The 17,782-nt window shown below is 40.1% G+C and overlaps 1 protein-coding gene across 1 annotated transcript in view; it reads right to left on the bottom strand.

Moving 5' to 3' along the window:
* LRRTM4 (leucine rich repeat transmembrane neuronal 4) overlaps positions 1–10,083 on the bottom strand; it is a 530,617-nt gene extending 520,534 nt beyond the window's left edge. Inside the window, exon 1 of the mRNA XM_030510093.1 lies at positions 9,917–10,083. The gene's annotated coding sequence lies outside the window, so the exon portion shown is untranslated. The remainder of the gene's footprint in view (positions 1–9,916) is intronic.
* Between the last annotated feature and the right edge of the window lie 7,699 nt (positions 10,084–17,782).

The raw sequence follows: 17,782 nt of genomic DNA, 5'->3' as shown, positions 1-17,782 counted from the left end.
CCTCTGCAAATTTACAGAATATTAACTGAGTACATCTGTCTTGTATCTATTTTTAATATTTTTAATATCAAATCACATTTTGAATTGCAGTGTGGCTCAAAGCAGACAGGCAGAATTAGAGAAATCCATAATAGACACACAGATTTCTTTGCTATCACTGTAACACTACAGCTTTGTGATGGAGGATGGAAAGTTGTAGCTAATCTATCACTAAGTCTTTCTGAAAAACCTCACTTCGGTCAGAAGTTATCATCAGGATCAACTCAGGAGTTACTAGTGTGGTTCTAGTGTACATTTTGTGAGCAAGCCTAAACCACAGCAGTCTCTACCGACCTTAAAAATCCAGGTCTATGAAAGAAATCCTGCTAAGCCACTTGCTTTGCTGCTGTGGGTGAGGATAACCACGTGCTTTAATGTTTATGGGATTAAGACCCAAGACTATGAGCTATATCTCACCTCTAATTAAAGCAGATCTAAAATGCATCTAAAACCTTCAATGACAGCATTGAAGACCGTCACTGACTTGGATTTGGCTCACATTCCCAAATCTTACAGTAATGTTAGAGCTGGGTACTTAATGGGAATTATTTCTCCCTCAAGAGCAATGTGTTCGTGACTCTCACAGCTCCTGATTTGCATTTAGACTGCAAGTAAAAAAATTCTCTTTGCAACAGCCATCTCCCAGTTCTTCACCATTTGAATATTTCTCCCCTAATTAATGTCACTTAATGTAAAATATTATTCCATATTCCACAGAGTGGCTGTAAATTATTTACTTGTAAAACATGTTGACTTTGCCTGTGTTGTTTGTACAGTAAGCACTGCGCCATCTAAACTGTAGGGGGAGAGAGAAATCAATCATTTGTAATAATACCCAATAGGAGGTTTACCACATGTTATATCAATTTTTATGTCTGACACAAATAGCTGCAGCCATTACTTTGGATTTTTATTTTCTGAAGGGAATTTGAAATTCACTGGTACCTTCTGCTTCTCTCATGCTGCCTTGCAAATAACACAATTTAAAGGTGTTTGGAGCCTTTTTTCTCCACTCATTAAGGTGGCATATTAATAAAACACCATTTTAGAATATTCATTAAGCCCACAGTCTATATGAAGCGAAAAGCTATTTTGTATATACTTAATGAACCCAGCATAAAAGAACAATATAACATCAAGTTAATGAAATGCTTTTAAAAAAATCACATTTAAAATTACTGCTCGCTCCATATCCTACATATTCCGTGTTACTGTTTCATGTATTAAAGTTTTAGGTATTGATAACTTTCTCTTATTTGGGCATACTTAGCTTTGTTATTGAAACGTGTCTGTATTAGCCCACAAAATACACCCTTCATTCCAAGACCTATAAATAAAAAGCACTTGGTTTATTGCTGAGCACTTCTGGTGTTTTTCCTTTGGGTATTTATGCTCCCCAGATTCTTCTGCACCTACAGTAAAAATTTGTATCCGCAGAGGATAAGCATACACCCATCACAATAATGCCACGGATTTCGGGATTCCCCAGGGTAGCAAGATGCTGTTACACCGTGTGACAGCTGATCTGTGTTGAATGATGGATCTGAGGCTGTTCCTTTTGCAGATATTAAGGCTGTCAGTTGCCTTGGGCAGCGTTGACCGTCTGAATACCTAAAAGATCATCTACCATTCTAGTGCCAGCACCATGTCTGACAGATCCACCCCTCAGGCACAAGAAGACTCTCTGGCATAAAGATGAACTTCATCTCTCCTTAAGTCAGGGCACTCAGGGAACAGAATGGACAAGGAGTAAAAAAACTGTTTAGCATTGAGCTAAACGATGCCCACCCAGAATTCCTCTTCTCCTCCAGTATGCCCTCTTCAAGCCACAAAATGGGGCAGTAGTAAGGTTACTCCACCAAATGTATGCTACTTTTAGGCAGAAAGCGCCCTCTGAAGGCTGATTCCACTTGTGATGCCTTGCAGGTACCAGATGTGTGCTGAAAAACGCAATTGAGAAGCAAGGTTGAAAGCGACAGCTCATAGACCTGTTGTTAAGATGTGAACTTCTGCAGCAGCATTTCACCTTAATTCCAAGCCTGAACCAAAACTCATCGTGATCAGTACACACAAAGCACACTTACTGCAAAGCAGTGAGCAACTTCTATCTCTCACCAAAACCCCATTCTCCATGCCCTGTTGCTTTGCTGTACATCAGAGGTCCCATTTCAGCAAGTTCTCACGAGCATCAAACAAACCATGACAAATTCCACTCTTCTATTTTTGCAGCAAGGCAGAGAATTATGCTATGCAATTAAGTTTATGACATTTAGCATAGTGAGAAGCTATTAAGATATTTATCAGTCAACAGCTCTGTGTCAAAACATTTGTTATAAAACTAATGCACAAAACAGATGTACAAAACTGCACCAAAGTGAATCACCAATAGTTTGTGTTCTGATCAGTACTTCTGCTTTGGTGAAATATGCGAGCAACAAAAACCAGTGTTGAAACTGTAACTGAAGCACGAGAACTCCAGGAGAAGCTTTCCACTTTGAATATTTTAGAAGGGTCCTCAAATCCACACTACAGGTAAACCCATTTGCTCTGTGACAATTGGCATAAATTTAAAAGAGCTTTTTATGTCATTGATGCTTAAAGCATCATTTGATTCAAATTTCCCTGATATTTTCCTCTTTTCCAGCAAGGTTTTAGACGACCTAAGTGACTGCAGTATAACTAGCATTGAACCAAGAATGTGTCTGATAAATAGCAGTCCAGATTCTGTCCTCAAAAATTAATGAACAATGTCCCTATAAATATACAATCTATTCAGAACGACAATGGATGGTTATTCTCTTGTTCTTAAACCAATTCACACAGCATGATAAATGATTTAGAAAACAATTTCAGCTACAGAAAGTCCAGTTTACCCCTTACTTATAAAAAACAAACCAAAACCAACATTACAGCTACTTAAGTTTCCTATTAAAGCTAATTTAATTTATTACAAAGAGCGCAACATCACATGATTTTGATCTATCACAGGTACCAAGAAAGAATAGAATGCTAGAGGATATTATGACCATCAAACATGAAAAAGAAGGGAAAGAAGTAATTTCCATTTATAGTGGAAAGTAAATATTTGAGATAATAAACTGGCCAACGTAACTAGGATTAGAATTAGAAACGGAACAGAAGAAGTAGAGGGGTTCCTGTTGGTTATTTATGCATATGCTGTAACAACAAGTTATAAAAAGAAGAAAAACAATCTTGTGATAAAAGCTGCTTATTGGAACTAAATCTGAATTCAGATTCTGACTGCTTCTATATGAGATTGTGTAAGTTCTTTCAACTGCCTGTGCTAAAACTCCCCAGCCGTAAAATGGGAATAATATTTCTTTCTTTGCCCAAGTTGCATTCCTCTGGCCTGTTTAAATTGGACACCCTGCACAAAAAAAAGAAGACTGCTGCTTTCAAATAATGATAGAATCATAGAATGGTTTGGATTGAAAAGGACCTTAAGATCATCTAGTTCCAACCCCCTGCCACGGGCAGGGACACCTTCCACTAGAGCAGGTTGCTCCAAGCCCCTGTGTCCAACCTGGCCTTGAACACTGCCAGGGATGGGGCAGCCACAGCTTCTCTGGGCACCCTGTGCCAGCGCCTCAGCACCCTCACAGGGAAGAGCTTCTTCCTAAGATCCCATCTCAATCTCCCCTCTGGCAGGTTAAAGCCATTCCCTCCTTGTCCTATCACTATATGCCCTTGTAGTATCTCAGTATTTTAGTGATTTGTTCTTGATTAGATACCTTGACACAGCTTAGCTAAAAGGATGAGTTCATTTATGTTATCCAACGCAGGGCAATTGACAAGTTACCAAAAAAAAAAAAAAAAGAACTTATTTTAATAAAACCACAAAAACAGATTGAAGCCAACAGCTGTAGCAATGAAGGGAAGCTAAAACCCATTATACAATTTACCAAGCATCAGTAAGCAGCCTACAACTCAGTTCTGCACTCCAGCAGCTCTTTTTCTTTCCTTATGTTAAAGAATTCAGAGCTTCGTTGCTGATGATCCAAAAATGGCAATTTGCTTTTCTTTCCTTTAAAAATTACATACTGAAAAAGAAATGGGGCAAGAAGTCCAAGACAATATCTAGATGACTGTTAAAACATAACTAAGGAAACATCCTCTAATTCTGTTCTTCCTGATGGGTTTTCACTTCAACGGAAAGCCCTGCTTCTATTATGTTTGGCCATCCTGATCAGCACTGGGCTGAAATATAATAAACCATTTATATTCAGATCTTTATGAGTTAATTCTGTCACTGTCTAGACTTTCCAACAAAAATCTGATCTAAAAACTTTAGACATTGAATTAGTATTCCTGTAGTAAAATGGGACAATTCACCCTATTTAAATTAAGGATTTTGCATGATTGGAATATTTGATTACTTGTATTTTAATACTGTTGCCTTTTGAGATTGTTACTTGGACACATATACCTTTTCAGTTTGTGGGTGCATTGCACTAGGAGCAGTACAAATACGAAACAGATCAAAAAGACAAATGAAAAAGCAAAGTGTTAAGTGTTTCTGATATGGGGTTTTTTAGGGTCATGCAGTTAAAAACTGATGTTAGAAGTATTTCAAACCGCCTCAGGCATAAAGAAATAGAATCATAGAATGGTTTGGGTGGGAAAGGACCTTAAAGCTCAACCAGTTCCAACCCCCTGCCATGGACAGGGACACCTTCCACTAGAGCAGGTTGCTCCAAGCCCCTGTGTCCAACCTGGCCTTGAACACTGCCAGGGATGGGGCAGCCACAGCTTCTCTGGGCACCCTGTGCCAGCGCCTCAGCACCCTCACAGGGAAGAGCTTCTGCCTAAGAGCTCATCTCAATCTCCCCTCTGGCAGGTTAAAGCCATTCCCCCTTGCCCTGTCCCTACAGGCCCTTGTCCAAAGCCCCTCTCTAGATTTCTTGTAGGCCCCCTTAGGTACTGGAAGACTGTTATAATGTGTCCCCAGAGCCTTCGCTTCTCCAGGCTGAACAACCCCAATATGCCATTAATGGTAACAACATCGTAGTTACTTCAGTTCATACAGCAATGAAAGGACTGGGTGATTTCAGTAGATTCCAAACACAGTCCCTTTCAGTTCTGCAACCCTGAAACAAGACCCATGGTCAAACATAATCCACTAAACATGGCATCAACAGCTGGACAACAGGACAGCTTTGCACAAGCACCAACAGAAACAGATTGTCTTAAAAGATCCTATGAGCTTATATTTAAATATTCCAGGTTTAATATCGATTGCCCAAGGGGTACAAGGGCTTTCCTGAATGGAGAGTACGTAACAATGAATCTGAATCTTGGCTTAACGCAGGTTCTGGTCTGCAAAGTGCTGGAATATTGATGTTGGTTTCTTCCTCTAATACCACGTAGCAATTCAGATAAGCTGATGTTAGCATCTTCTTGGCAAGCAATCCACAGCGAATCATTATATCACAGAAATGGATTCTTTATTTGTGCAGTACAGCTTAGCATATGAGATTAGTTTTATTTCTCCACCTGCCATTGAAGTTAACATAACTCCATAATCATGCTGATGTCATTATCTGAAATGCTAGTACTTCAGCCCCTTTTTCCTGTATCATTGAAAATAATGTAGTCAATGTGTTTGCTTACAGATGGCAATTTTCCAGAGTAGGCAGAGAAATTAACCTAAAGCCAAATGTCATCCTGTAATTGTTTATATATTGTAAAATAGCCATTTAGTTTGTTTGCTCTTTGGGGTCCAGCTGATTTTATCACTGCAATTTATACGGCCAGGCCTTAGGCAAAAACTAAGGATCTGACCAGCTGCAATTCTTCTCTCACAAATGTGCTGAAAACACCCTGGCAGGAGGTTTGATTCTTGTATTTTTTTTACAGAAAGATCTTTTTTTAAAGGCAGCTAATAAAACTGAGCTCTTGTCAAAGCAGGCTTAGCAAAGAGTTGAGTGACAATGCTTAGAAGATGACCCTTCCCACAGGGTCCTATGCTGCCTTTAGAAAAGCAAGCTCCATTTTTCTCCCAGGCATCCATGATGACCCTTTGCCCATCCATTAATTCCACAGCAGAACAAGCTGTGGAACATTAGACGTGATATTTTGCAGGTAGTTAGACACCTTGTGGTATTAATAGCCCAAAGCCTGCCAAGCTCTCCTCGTGGGCTTAATCCAAATCCCTTTTACAATCCAAGAGAGATGCAACTTTCCATGTTGAATAGTGCCTAGCACAAGAGTAGCTGAAGGACCTAACCATTAAAATCATGACCTGTCTGTGGGCATCCCATGAGCAGAAGGACAGAATTATTTCATCTTCTTTAATAGGCAGCTTGGGAGTCAGCTCATCTGGAAGACCTCCTGGGAAGCATCTGAAATTATTCATATACTCTATCAATGCCACCTGAAAGAATCTTCTCTCCAGATTCTTATTTACTTATTTATTTTCAACTGAACACAACCATTATTCCCTGAATCTTAGCTTTCCAAACCAGCAAATGTTCTCCTGCCAATACAAATCAACACAATTGAGCAGCATCCCATGTGAAAGGCCCCCAACTTCTGCTCTACAGAAGCCTCAGTGTGTTTTTTGAAACAGAGACATGGAAGTCAGAGACAACACCAAAATAAGTCCCTGAAAACTTTCCAGTAGCAGCTGGAGGCCCCTATTTTCCATGGTTGTTTCAGGGATAAAAATTCAGACATCTGGAAAGGAACACTGCCAGAGTGAATCTTCACAAAATTTCACTTAGTAGCTAAAACCAGCAGCTTCATTTCTGACTTCCAACAGAGATTATATCAGACATTGATTTTAACTCACACAAGAAAGTACATGTTGAGATGCCTGCAACAAAAGCAACTGATTGTACCTTTCAAGAAAATACCACTTAAAAGGGGAAGAGAAAAGAGCTTGACTTCTCAGGGACGCAAGTTCTATCTATCATGCCATTAACTTAAAAGATGGAAAAATCATCTTATTGCAAAGCTGCCAACTTTAATCTTTCTGAAATGGGTTGAAATACATCTTTACAGTGAAATGAAATATGTGTTTTTGTATATAGTAATTTCTAGACTAGGGGGGTTCCTCCTTTCCTTGCCTTTTCTTTTTTTCCAGTTGAACTCGTTTCTAGCAATTTCCTGCTGTCTCATGATTGCTGAATAAAGGCCATACCATAACATTTGCTGAGCAATCACAACTCCTAAGAAGTAAGTGCTGAAGATTTCTAAATTGCATATGCTTTTATCATTCACCAGTAGCCTGAATACGTTGAAGTGAAGTGACTACAGCAAATGTCAGCATACAGCAAACTTCCAGGCTGTGCTCAGGATGAACCCCTCTCCAAGCTCAGGCTTTTAAGCAAATTTTATCATTTTATATAGAATCATAGAATGCTTTGGGTTACAGAATGGTTTGGGTTAGAAGGGACCTTAAAGCTCATCCAGTCCCCCTGCCACAGGCAGGACACCTTCCACTAGACCAGGTGTCCTGGGTTCAGCTTAAACCACAACAACAGGTTGCTCCAAGCCCTGTCCAACCTGGCTTATAACCCAGTGTAGGACCAGAAGTAGCTATAAAAGGTGCTGGGAAGATGTTATTTGACCATATGAGCCAAGGATAAGTGAGGGAGAAAGGAAGGCCACAAAAGCAACAGTGAGGAGGACAAAGACACAAAACCATCCTAATACCATTCCAATGAAATGCAAAGCCAAGGCACTTCTTATCTGCCCACATGTCTTACTGTCAAAGTGCAAACATGCCTAAAGAGTTGAGAGTGACTCTTTATCCCAGCAGGGTAAAGCCAGGTCACCTTCACTTTTCCATTGCTGAAATTATTTTCCTTTGAAATATTCTCTATCTCCCTCAAGATTTCCCCACTAAACATATTGTTGCATCCACAGTAGTGATGATTGTATATTTGTGACTGGCTGCAGTTATATGTGGTATTATTCAGGTTGCTAGCCTGTCAGTTCAAATGCTTATGGAGAAGACCCCCTTCTTGCTGAAAACAGGCAGCCAAAAAAGTACTTCCCTTTTTCTCTCCACTGCCACCAAAAAATAGTTGTATCTACCATAGAACAAAAGAACTCTTCCTGCATAGCACACATGCACCTCTCGCAAACATATTAGTGCTGGAACCACCCATGTATAGAGATATATATAGGAATTTTTAACTATAGGTAAGAAAAATGGCTACATATAGATTCATGATCATATGACCTGTAACTCTATTGGCTGTGTTCACCATATGGACTTTTATTTAAAAACTAAAGGCATAGATTAACGTTATAAAAATTCTCAAGCACCGAGTGGTTCAAAAGTAATTTTGCCTGAAGCCTGTATCTTATTAATAATTTAAAATGTCATTCAGAGCTTGCATAACACATACGGAAAATACATGAAAACAGCTTCTTTGCTCTGGAGAAAATGAAACCAAGTAAAGCAAAGAAAAGATTTTGATGATCTGCTCAGTTATTTTCTTGTACATGAGAGAAGTTACTAAGACTGACTGCACATACAGTAAGTGGACTTTTGGCTTTCCTTGGCAATACATTAAATCCCTGCTATATCCAAGTGGTCTGTTTGCAGAGATTAGAGGTCCTCCAGTTTTGGAAGCTGCATGGTACCTGCCTGGGTTAGCAGTGAGATGGGGATTTTCTCATCCATAGGCAAGAGGGCAAAGCCACGTAACTACAATGCTACACATGACTGCTTTGCCTACATATAAGAGCATTCTCTTATATGTAGCATTCCACACCACCACCATCTTCCTTCCATCTGTTTTGCATGCCCATTACATGGTTGTGGAACCTGAGGCAACAATATCCATTGAACCAATTGCCTTTAAATTCACTGGCAGCAGACAGACAGACAGACAGCAACTGCTATTCTGCAGTAGCTGTTCCTAAATATATATATTTGTTAAGCCTGTATGAATACCAAGCGTGCTCAAAGATTTTTTTATTTACTAATACTTAAACTAAGAAAACTCCATGTATTTAACTTGGTTATTCTCAAAGCAAAGGAAGAGTGTGCCAGGCCAGGAAAATTTTTGGCTTCTTTTTGATGTTTAAATACCGGACCCTGATATTTTGCTGTTTCACTTTTGCAGAGCTTCTTTTATTCAATTCAACCCTCGGTGCTGCCTTAGACAAGGTGCAAGTTGCCATGGCAACCCGAATCTCCATGGCAAAGCCATCCCGGTGTCAGCACGGACATAGCCCACCAAGCGCACATGCTTTGGGATTCCTGGGAAAGAGGCTAGGAGATTGCATGTTTGTAAACACACTGCAGTATTAATTGGGATCATTTTTAAAGGTAGGATAGGAAGAAGGTGCAGTCAAAAAAAGCAGAATCAGAATAAGGAAAGAGCTAAGGGGAAAAAGAAAAGCAGTTCTTGGAGTTCGAGACCTCTTCTAAAGCAATGCTTGTATTACTTGAGCCTGTTTAAAGCACAGTTCCACCTCAGCTCTTAATTAACCTTCTTCATGTTACCCCGTGGGGCCTTAGAATAAATAACTTTTCAGTAAGTTACTGAGAGCAGTCACTCCTCACCATCAGTTACTCTGCAAAGCGTTCCCCGTTCCCGTCTCCATCCCTCAATATACTGTGGGGTTTGGGGTTTTTCATTGCCAGTGACTCATCTTGTTTTGGTTTTCCTCCCTGTACACTCCTTCCATCCTGTAGCTTTTCTCCTCCTCCCCAGCACAGTCTGGGGAATACCCTCCCCTCTTCTCCTTCACATCCACACTGATTTCACCCTACGTCCCCACGTCCCTTCCCATCCCATGGCACACTCTTCCCCTTGATCCAATATAGCTGCTTCCCTCCCTAGATAGTTCAGAGGTATTTTATTCTCTCAATAAATAAAAAATTAGAAAATCTTACCACACATTTTTCCAGCTAACGCCTCATCTCCATTTCTTTTCTAAATTCATACAGATTATTTCATTGTTTCTGCCCTCCCACATCAACTGTCTGTATGGAGAGGAGCTGCTCCCGATGTCCTCTTCTCTATCTTGCACATCCTGTCCCTGGGGAATCTCATTCAGAAGTACAAACTCAGCTATGCTGACAGCTTGCAGATCTGCCTGTACTTCTGCCTTTTCCCTTAATGAAAATTACATAGGCTCTAAAGACTAAATCACTCTTGGGATGGGATTTTCACAACTGCTCATTCGCTTGGAAGCAGATTAGCAGATATTTCCCTGCCCATCACCCATTGCTATTATAAATTACTGACACTTGTTTTAAACAAATGACTGGTAAGTATGCAACAAAACCACCTGTGACATAATTGATGACTTAGTCATCACCAAGCTCTAGAAATATGGACCAATTATTTTTACCAAGAGTATTCTGCATATCTTTTCTCAATTCTAAATGTACAGCCTGCATAGAAGAAAAAACTCATTAGGATCTCCTATATATTGTCCACATATTTGAATAAATCTAATCTCTTTCTAGTACTATTTCTCTTTCTAGGCAAGGATGACATTTATTTACCTAAATACCTTTTCAGTTACCAGGTACCTGGCCAGTACTTGATCACAAATATAAAGGTATATGTAACATACTGCTGGAAAACACCAGTAAATCTGCCATTGATTTACAACTGAAAGCCATGCAGGAGAAAATTGTTTTTTCTCTGCATATGGAAAATCTGTTGGAATAAAGCAAACAGGAACTATAGGGATTAACAGAAGTTATAAAATTGAGCAAGAAGGTGAAAGATTAAAACTTGGAGGGAAATATTTACTCAGTCTTTCTACTAGAAGATAGCAGACCTTTCTTTAATGTGTTTAGGAATATAATATTCATGTACACTGTTATAATTTCACTGCTTTGAATCAGGACAAGATTTCACCACAGCCCTTATTGGCTTGTTACTCTGCATGGCAGAGCCTGCAAAAGATGCTTGAGAGGTAGTAATAAAATAATATAAAACAGAACAAGCCTAGATTTGAAGCGGTATTCAGCTTCATGCATAGACACAAAACCTCTATGCAGACTACCCTTTAGCTAATTAGTATAACACATAACTGTTAGGATCCAGCCCCTGAAGATCAGCCATAGGTGGACCTCCAGAGTCAGCCAAGGCGGCAATTCGTGCTATGAAATGCGTCATGGCCCCAAGGGCTGGGCAGTGAGAGGGGACCTGGTTCTCCTGCCTCTGAGGAAGGGGTGGCGGGTGAGACTGGATGGTAGAAGAGAAATCACCATCACGTTTCACCAACAGTTTCCCTTGTACAGATTCCCAGCTGCCTCCTAACACAGGGCAGCTAAACAGCTGAGATACTGCCAGGAAAACGTCCCTTCATGTTGACACACAAGCTCGGTACTTGTAGAAATGGCATTAAAGGCAGTGGCCCTGTCATGTAGCTTTCCAAGGAGAGAGATTATGCAAACACCTCTTACTGCATTCCACTGCTCTACTTAGGCATTCATCTAAGTTTCTCTGCAGAACGAGTCCCTATGCTCAGAGCAAATACCATCGGAGACAAATGAGCATTTGCCTACAGAGGGGTTCAAACGCCTGGGCCACTGAATAGTGGAAACTGTTATGACTGCGACAAGGGGGCCAATTAGTGCCACTTGTAATGGCAGGTTTTGTAACCTGGACAACCATCCACTGGGAACTGCACTGGGACAAAGCTCCTAATGGTCAACTAATAATAATCACGTTCATGAATTTCATTAAAGTCTATTCCTTGAATTCAGGCTTAGTTACACTGGCAATAAGCTGCTGTGGCAGAAAGAATTTCAACCTCACTTGGCTATTTCACAAATAGAACAAGGTCACACATCTGTCTAATTGCATGGGGATACATGCATGCCCAGAATAACTAACCAGTTTTAGGAGTTCAAATTAAATAGAATTGAGCCAGCTTCTGTCCCTATAATATTCTACTACTTATTTTCACTGCTAATCTAAAGAAAAATCTTTATTATTACTGTGTAATCAACTCAGAAGAGGAAGAGAATAACTGCACTGCTGAACACAAGCAAGTAAAGTTTTCCTAGAGGCCACTAACAAATGCTATGTTGTATTTGTGATCCTTCCAGGTGAAGTCCACATGTGGGATTCTTGACTGATTCACACTAATTTTCAGATGAAACAGGCCTCTGGACATGTGCAATGGGATAAAAACCTTACACATGTTTGAAACTGTCCTTCTCAACATTACCTGCACTGTATTGCAAACCCCAAAATAAAAAACCCTGGATGTGTTCATGTTTTACAGCACCTACAGGAACTAAGGAACTACTTACCTGAAGAAAGCAAGGGGAAAAGCAGCATTCAAAATTAATGTAAAAGGAGTCAGCATAAGATTTAATACAGTTACTCTGTGGAATGTGTTAGCATGTCTATGGCAGATGGACTTAGAGGGAATATTTTGCTACAGTTTGAAGGACCTCCAAAAATAAACAGGAATTTTGTGGCAGAGCAACACTTACATGGCACTAGAACCCACTGCAGCCTTCGCTTTTCCCCTCATAAGCTCTTTTATCTACAGAGCAGCACATCAATATCCGCATTTCAATCCCTGGCTCTGGGGGTGCATTTATTGTTTCAACACCAATCACCTTTCTGCTCAAAAAGAAAAGTTAAACCAGCTCCTGCCTCCTTATTTCTATTTTCTCAACTGCACTTTCCCCCCTGTGGCTCCTGCAAGAGCCTCCCCATGCATCCCTCTGCTTTGTGAGGTGATTGCAGCTTCCTCCAGGAGAGAAGCCGCCGATTAAACACTGCCACTACTGCAATCCCCTCCTCTAAAGAGCTACCACAGGACCTGTAGCAACCTTATCAATGAGGGCTGAGGAACCTTTTCCTGAATTCAAGTTATCACAAAACCAGCTATTGCCACTTTCTTTGATCACTGATCAACTACTGGATTGCACAAATCCCTGTTTCCCCCAACTTTCACCTCCTACAATGCAACAAAACGATGCATCCCTCCCTTTGAGTTTGTCACCTCCATTTCATTCCTTCCTGGGTGCCCTCCCTTTGGTTTCCCTCCCTTTCACTTGTACACCCCACTCAGTATTTCACACGATGCTCAAACACAACCACAGAGTTTACAACTTTTCCTTCCATTCAGGGGACACCGATTCATTGGAAAGCTTTCAGCACAAGTTGTAGCTGTGCCAAAAGGATGGAAAATGATAAATACTGGGAGATTAAATCTATCTTTCACATCCAAGGGAGTCAGTCCTTTCATACCTTTGAAACCTCCTGTTTTAAAATGTGAATTTAGAGCTCAAAAATCTATAGCTGAAAGATCCCAATAATAAAACATTGTAAGCAAATGGGTGAAATTGAAATGGTGCTGTTAAACTTTATTGTGCTTTAGGCGCTTTGTGACTCAAATGGATTTTGACCATGCCACATATTTACAGGACGTGTCAAATATTTATTATACTTTGTCAGTCAGCTCCTGCTCACTTTTATTGCCAGTTGTTTGGCTTAATTTCCATAAGCCATTCGGTTAGCATAATCTACTGCATATGTCAGAGGAACACAAATTCAAATTAGAAAGGATTTTTTCTTCCTCATATGCCTACCTGACAAACACTTGAGCTTCAGAAATCTCTCCAAACTTTAAAATCACTTCATCTTAAGACTGTATTAGCAAGAAAAAGCCCATCTGACTTTGATCCTGTAAACATCAAGCACCCACAGCACCCTTGGCTCTTACAAGTAAGTAAAAGAGGCAAATTAGATACAGTGCAGCTATATTTTAATATTAGATAGGCACTGTTTTCTTATTTCTGTTCTAAAGTGTTGGATAACGTAGTACTGTGTGGATGAACCCACTGAAGTGACACAGGTTTCCTGTTGTGCAGTGGGGAGGTTCTGAGGGTTTAGGATTTTAGTTTGGTTTCTTTCTTTTATTTATCTCAGAGAATGGGGACCTTCAATTTTTACTGGAGTTAATGAAAGTGGAATTTTGCATTTAAAAGGCAAACCCTACATTTGATGAAATCATGTATGTGCACTATAAAAAAAAAAAAACTAATACAAGGCATAATTGGCATCTGAGAGTCAATTACTTTGTTCATAAAGTGGCTGCTTCTATAAAGTTACTGACAGAATTCAGGCTACAAATCACTTACATTGCTAATCCTTGACAGGCCTCACCCGCATGATTTGCCTCAATAGTATCTATTTATTTAAGTGGTTTCATGTTTCCTGGTTTCAAAGCCAATTCTTAATTATTTCCCTACCTGGGAAATACAAATCAAGAAATTAATGACTGCTAAGGAGCCCCAAGGTTTAAAAAGTGTAATAAAGACACAGATTAGCAGCACTGATGAAGTATTTGGCTCTGAAAATACATCACAGCAGCTTTTTGGAGTATTCGATGCACACAACAGCCTCCCCAGATTTTATATGGAGGCAGAAAAATAGGCTCTGCCAAAGTGAGGAATAACTCCAGCCAGCTCCGAGTTACAAACTAAAGGTGAACTGAGCCCTAAGTCTACAAAATGCTCTCAGACTGATGTTGTAATGAAGTCAAAGTTTCACCTAAATCTGTTTTTGCCTACTTTTCAGTGCTGCCTAGAATTTATGAGGCTGGGCAAGTCACTAAATCAATGGTTAAGCCTGAAGTGGAAGAACACCAGTACCAGGTAGGTTTTTTGGCTGATCCCACACAGGAACATCACACTTCAAGTACCTGTTAAAACAACAAGAAGCTGCAACAGTCTCCTCTCAAACTGGCAGTTGCTAATTGCTCTCTTTCCAATTTGCTGAGAGCAGCATGTGCTGGATGAAAAAGTGCCTGTTCTGATAATTCAATTATAACAGAGTCGACAGATACTTGTGAAATTTACATTTTTATATCAAAGATGACATTTGATAGTGACAATCCAAATGCCTTGAAATCTGTCTTTTCAGCGCTAATGATTCTTACAGTAATAAACACCTTGTGCTGTGACCCTTGCCAGGCTCTTTGTAAAGTTGAAGGGACATTTATTGCTATGTATATGCCCATTCTATTAAACTTATTGCCTAAAATAACCATATTCCTCCAGTTGCCTTGGTGGATTTATCCAAGATTTCTGATTTTATACCTTTGTGGTGGAGAGACTACTTGCATGAAAATTCAGTATGCTATATAACTCCCCACGAAAAGAGATCGAGGAACATCTGCAGATGCACAACACAGAGCTTATTAATAATACTCCTGGAGCTAAAGGCTACAGGCAAAATTAGAGACCCAAATACTGAGCATTTTGCACATACTTAAGGATGCTAAATAACCATTTCTGGATATTCTGCTTTTTGCTAAATGAGTTATCTGTATCATTGAGCAAGGGTATGACTATGAAAAATGAAAAACCCTCTGCACACACACACGTGAGCAGGTCCTTATTTCAGTACCAGTACGTATTTCTTTTGGAAAACTGTTCCAGGAGAGAACAAAAAAGAAAGGAATAAGCCTATGAAATTTATTTTTTTAGACCTGTTCCAATCTCCATCCCTCAGCCAATTACTACCTGGATATGAACTACTGAATATGATACAAATTTCAGTCACAGCTCCGCATCCCTAGTGTGGTACAGACACATCCTATGGGATCATCTCTGTCCTGAATCCATTACAGCTATAATTAAACAGAGTAAGTAAAGGGGAGGTTTATAAAACATGTCAGTGACAGAAGGGGGAAGAGAAGTGCTGTGAATTTCTGTCCCATGGACAGTAGGAGAAGCAGGGAACCTGAAATAAGTCTGCTTGAGACCTTCTGAATTCCATGAGCAGGAGTGAGGTGGGGAGAGATGGGAAAGGAAGGAGAAGATGATGTAGAAGAAAAGGCAAAAGAAAGAAAGAACCAAATAAAACCTCAAGCTTTGAGCAAGCTTTGGATTCATTTCAGGGAAAATTTAATCAGTGTTGACATTTAAATTGGGGTGGGGGTAAAAGAAAAGTGCAAAGCATCCAGATTTCTAAATGCATTCTTTGCACCTAGAGATTTTCTGCACTTGTCTGATGTTCTGTTTCTTTGCAAACCTCATTTGAAATCTCATCAGGGCATGGAGGTTTTACTTAAGGGTGGAAGCATGCGAGCAAACAGAAAGGTGCAGAGGAAATGTGCTTAAAGGACAGAGGAGCAGAGAAGAGACAGGCATCAGGGCTAATGAACCAACAAGAGAAACTTGTCGAGATTGGAACAAGAAAGAAATTTACTCAGAGAGCCTTAAGTAAATGAAATAAAGGACATGTCAAAAACATTACCCTAAACTGTGAAATATATAATGTCAGCAAAAGGCAGATAAGGCAGTGTTATTGTAACTGAGCCTTTATTAGTGCCACCGGAAAAACAAGAGATTCCACATCGGAGCACAACATTATTTTCGCGTTGACCTTGGCGACTCATGCTTAAGCTATTAGCAAATCCCATGACAAGAGCCGGATGAGCAAAAGAGACTGGTGTAAGAAATCCCAGGCAGCTGGGTACTAATAAGTACATTTGGAGAAAAGACTTTTTGGCAAGGCAATGAAAATAGAACATGTCAACACATGAGGTTTTAGACCGCAGGAAAGAGGAAAGTAGAATAGAAACTCAAAAACTATGTTTTTTCCTCCTTTCCTCACTCTTGGCACTTCCTTCTCAGTCATTTTTGCCTTGCCCATGCTTGACACAAGCTCTGAGCTTTGGGGAAAGAAAAATGGATGATATGAAATTACAACAGTTGTCCAATGAGACATTTCCATTAAACATTGAGTTCACCAGCAGCTAAGCTCTTGGCATCTTGTGGCACCAGCCATCACGTTTATCCTTTTTCACAGAATTTGAAATCAAACTTAAGAAAGGCAGCAGAAAGCCTCCAGATAGGCAGGTGAGTAGAGCCATACAACACTACAGACCACCCTTGGGTTTTAGTTCAGCTGAAGTGCCTGAACGCATCCAGAATCTCCAGAGGCCATGGGAATGCCCTGAGGACTGCATCTGTCTAGGGAATATAAACCAGCACAGCATGCCATCACACATTGCTGCTACAGCAGAAAAAAGAGCCAAAGTGCCATCACCTTTAGTTTCAATGTCACACCGTCACAGCTCAAATTCTCCTGGGCAGAAACCAATAAAATCAAATGCAAACAGCCAACAAGGCTGATGAACACCACACTTGCACTTCATACATTCACTGCCTTCCTTAGCATCCAGCTAAAGCTTTTCTTCCAAAGGAGCAACCAAACAGCAGAGTATTCCCCACAGGAGGTGGATTAGTTTTTTCTCTTGCTTCTGTGATACCGAACATTGCTTCCATTATACAAGAAGGCATTTGTCAGTGTTACTTTTATGGGCACCAATTAGTCCTTTATTAGATTTTCTGAGATTCATTATGTGGTAATTAATATACCATTCAAATCAGCATCTGTTTAACATTTATGGAGGAAGTGAACTAAAAATACAAGAAACCAACCAAGCAACAAAAAAAAAACCCCATCATACAGAGCGACAAATGACAATACTTGACTTAAAACAAAGAAAAGTCATAGAATAGTTAGGGTTGGAAAGGACCTTAAGATCATCTAGTTCTAACAGCCTGCCATGGGCAGGGACTCCTTGCCCTAGATCATGTCACCCAAGGCTTTGTCCAACCTGGCCTTGAACACTGCCAGGGATGGGGCAGCCACAGCTTATCTGCGCAACCTGTGCCAGCGCCTCAGCACCCTCACAGGAAAGAACTTTTTCCTTATATCTAACCTGAACTTCCGCTGTTTCAGTTTGAGCCCACTACTTCGTG

Source organism: Strigops habroptila, chromosome 21 (assembly GCF_004027225.2).
Source record: "Strigops habroptila isolate Jane chromosome 21, bStrHab1.2.pri, whole genome shotgun sequence".
Taxonomy (NCBI): Eukaryota; Metazoa; Chordata; class Aves; order Psittaciformes; family Psittacidae; genus Strigops; species Strigops habroptila.
The sequence above is the reverse complement of the archived record's forward strand: the minus strand, read 5'-3'. Positions and strand labels throughout refer to the sequence as shown.